The following is a 4216-nucleotide window of genomic DNA, read 5'->3' as shown; positions in this document are numbered from 1 at the left end:
GTCAAGATCAAGAAATTTGATTAATTGAAGAAATAGCCAATTACATCCTAATATTATAGTATATTTGGATTTAATTACAATTATTTGCAAAATGGTTGAAATTGAAATTGTCAAATTGCTTTGTGTGTTAATCATGACCGCATATGCACAATTAGCCTTTTTAAATTAAATATTTCAATTGAATGTCGAGCCTAGTCCAAAATTGGACCAGACACATCCCATCAACCCTTTAAACACCCAAAACAGATGACCCTTTTTTCATTTTTTGTTTTGTTGAAAGGGTCTTCACAAACCCTAGCCGCCTGTTGACACCTCTCTCTCCTCTCTCTTCGTTATCTAGACGAAAATGGGAAAGATGCAGAGGTTATTTGCTTTAGTAGACCATGCATGGTCAATTGGGGAAAGGCAATTCATGCCTCGTCCTTCCTCCACCATATTTCAACCATTGAAGAGGTGAGGTCGCCCATTTTTTCCTTTTTCATCTGAATTTCTTAATGGTTTTTGTCCATTTGCTGGTTTGAATGCTCATCTGTGATTGGCGATTCAACATTGGAGGGATTTTCCCCTCCATTTCTACTTGTCCCAGACCGATGTTAAACATCAAACCTAGGGTTTGGGGGTTGTATATAAAGAACCCTATTCCCCACAGATTACACACCTTTGAGCACACGGATAATTCTGAATTAAGTGTTTTCTAACCCAATATTGGCTTAATTAAGGATCCAGCTTTAAGCGGAACCTTTACCTAGACTAAGTTTTTGTTAGTTTTAAACTTGTTCTTTTTCTTTGTGGATGAGTGTTCGTGGAGCTTGAAGGAAGCCCTGGTTCTATTCTCGACAAGGCTGCACAGAAAAAAAGGTAATTTTTTCTCCTTGTCGTTTATTTTTGTTCATTTTTTGTATGTCCTCTGTGTGTTCATATATAATTCTGTGTGATAATATGTGTTTATATGTTAGTATGTGCTAAACATGTGTTTAGTATAATGTCGTTAGCCGCTTAAGTAGATTAGCTCAGTTCAGTAGTCTCTGTAATATGATCTGTTTGGTCCTATAGGCTGTTTAGATTAATAAAAATGGTTTATGTGCTGAACTGGATTATCAGTCCATTTCATTCTAGGTTTAAAATGGTTTTATGATCTGTTTAGTTTAATACAAATATCCAATGATTACTTGAAATCATGTAGACTTATATTGAGGTATCAGAAGAGGTTTAATCAATGAATATAAGGAACCAGGTTGGGATAAAATATAGGCTGATTTGAGTTAAATGGTTTATAGGAGTTACCATACCTTTACATAAACACATAGTTAACACTAGAATTACCTAGGCTATGCAAGGGAAAACTGTTAATAATCAAAAAAGCGGAATCCCAGATATTTAACCCCTATCTTTATTCCCTAATCTTCCTTTGCTTGTTGACTATAAGATGAATGCTTTACTGCTTCTTTCTAGTGTGATCTCTCCCTATTCCTAGTTGGTTCTAAAAGGGACATATATGCTTTCTTTGTTTTGTTTAGAGTTATGATGTTATGTGTCCCTTTATTGTTCCTGCTAGCTGAAATGGGTGAGGCTGTGGTTGTGTAACCTGTTCTTTTCTTTTGGTAGTTCATCATTGCTCTATTGCAAATATGAAGCAGACTTGGTCCTAGTTCACATGTGATATGGCTCTTGTGTTTATACAACCTGTCCAAATGAGATCCTCTCCCCTTTCCTTGTTCGTTGTAGCATTAAGAATGAGATTGAATAGATTAAAAAAGGCTAATGTTGTATCTATTTGTGTATGCAAATCCTAGAGGGAACTGCTTAAAATAAGAAAGGCCTAACCTTGTTTTACAAATATGCTTGAATCACTATTTAAATCTGTGTTACCACTATCAGTCATTCTCAAAATCTGCAAGTGTCAAATGAAAGTTATGTTCTGAGCTAATGATATGATTAGTTTGAGAGGATGTCACTTGGTTATGACAAGATAAGGTGTGATTATCCTAGGGCCAGGAAGGGATTAGGAAAGACTTTGAGTTGTACTCAGTCTAGTACTGCATATCCTAGGCTTGCTGGGGTTACTCCTCATTAAGTTACAGTCGGTGGGACCGTCTGTGAGGTGGGATGGTTAATATGGTACTAAAATATGTAATAAAAGAAACATAGCACTTTATGTGAAAAAAGTGAATTAGCAAATGTTATATACAGTTGTCCTAAACATGAGGTTTTGGCTTGCTAATCAAATTTAATGTGTTAAGTATGAAAACTGAAGATGGCTCTAGTTGGGATCCAGGAATGACCATTGTACCTCTTGTTTTTCTTTGGTTATGAACTGTTGAGTCTCAATCATGATGGTAGCATGGGAAGAATGATTGTTTTTTCTGTTGTGAACTTCTGTCTGCTGTAATAAACCTATGTTGGTCCCTTTGGAACTCAGATTTCTTTGCTTCATTGTGCTACTTCCTATCAAATCCTTTTTACTAAAATCTGGAACTCCAGGACATCTTCATTGCTAATAAAATGAGTATAAATTTGTGAAAACCTTCCATCTGTTCCTTTTTTCTTTTTGGATAAGTAATTTGATTTTCAATGATCAAAACAGCTTAATGAGTTAAAAGGTAATTATAAAGTGCTTGCTTGAGTTCATTATGATCCCATTTCCTTTCCCTTTGAGATGACTGTGTCATTGACACTATATGTGCAACAGACTTGAGTTCCCATATCCTTCCCTACTCTGTCTGACTCCCCAAAAGCATGTCTAAAGAGCTGTAGAAAAAGGTGAACCGCTGTGTTCCCTTTTGTTTGAATCCGCATACAACTGAAGGTCTAGTTTAGAATAATGATAGAATTAGGCATTTAAAGAAGAGGTATATATGTGTGTTTTATCTAATGAGAACTGTGTGTTTTATCTAATGAGAACTGTGTATATGAAGTGTGTATGCTGAGTATATCAGGTATACTCCCTATATATGTGTGTATATACAGTGTGTCAAATTGAATGAAAAGATTATCTGGACCTCTTCTAGTTTAGAATTTCTCTTCTTGTACTCTTTTTTAATCGATGGGGTGAAATATACATGAAGATATACAAGTATAAATTTAGTGTATACTCAGCATACAGAGAGTGTATATCGCGTATACTTGATGTATACATCATAATCCATGCATGCGCGGATTTCATTTTTTATGGGCCAGGCCCATCTCTTCCCAATTTTGTTGCATTAAGATTGTTTTGGGCCTGCTCGTTAAACCTTCCTTGTCTGTCTGAGCTCGTTTGTTAGCCCTCCTTTGTTTGTTTTTGGGCCTGTGCACCAACTCATTTACTGCATTGGCCCATATTTGTATGAATGAGTGTTTATGTTTATGATGTATATTGTTATACTATTGTATTTGAATAATGCACTTGTGTTGATTTTTTATAATCGTTTGCTAAGTGCAGATACCTTATAAGCTCAATTCCCTTTTTTCCCTCTCCTTTGCATGAAATCTGTGCGATGCGGGCCCAAATGGGCCGACACTGCATACCTCCTGTTGGGCTGAAGACCCAACAATACATTAGATTGAGTCAAATCCACATTGAAGGCCCAACCATGGGTGAAAAGGGTCAAACTGGTGGGCTCGGTAGGCCCACCAGCCTTTCATATCTTTTATTTTTTGTGTGTATGTATTTTATAAGTGTTGTTGTAATGAACACTTGTAAAAAATGTTGAAACACGATTGGTTATAACTTAGTTGAAATAGGCAAACAATCCTTATATCGCTTAGAACGGATAGGAACCCAGTTATTGTTTTAAATCAGATCCAATAAAAGATTTAAATCAGATCCAATAAAAGAAAAGTGACAAAAAATAATTTTTGACCTTTTCCTTATAAAACTGAAACTGGAATAGTGGAGTGTATTATTTTGGAAAAAAGTTAACCTGCCTTAATTGGAAATTTCTGAAACTGAAAACAGTGGATATTTTTTGGAATTCAACTCTCAAAAACAAATTTTCAAAAACTATAAAGAGTTAAGAAAAAATTCTGATTTCAAAAGGCAAGATTATCGAAAAGAATTTCAGATGGTTTAAGTGACTCAAATGCCTTTTTAGCCAAGCCCACTTATATTGAAATAAAACAAAGGGAATTTCATTTGGACATTGAGGAAAGGATTCAAAAAGGGTATGGTTGACCTTCAATTAAATAAAAAGATGAAAATTGTTTGTCAACCTTGAAAAAGATTTGTATAAACCTC

The 4216-nt window shown here is 35.2% G+C and overlaps 1 long non-coding RNA gene across 1 annotated transcript; it reads left to right on the top strand.

The window, feature by feature from the left end:
- Nucleotides 1-200: 200 nt before the first annotated feature.
- Nucleotides 201-3749, top strand: LOC132611363 (uncharacterized). The gene is made up of 2 exons (XR_009571606.1): nt 201-858; nt 3422-3749. It is a non-coding gene; the product is annotated as an uncharacterized LOC132611363 (long non-coding RNA).
- The last annotated feature ends 467 nt before the right edge of the window (nt 3750-4216 follow it).

The sequence above is a fragment of the Lycium barbarum genome, chromosome 9, assembly GCF_019175385.1.
Source record: "Lycium barbarum isolate Lr01 chromosome 9, ASM1917538v2, whole genome shotgun sequence".
Classification (NCBI taxonomy): Eukaryota; Viridiplantae; Streptophyta; class Magnoliopsida; order Solanales; family Solanaceae; genus Lycium; species Lycium barbarum.
Note: the sequence above shows the minus strand (reverse complement) of the source record. Positions and strands in the feature narration are given on the sequence as shown.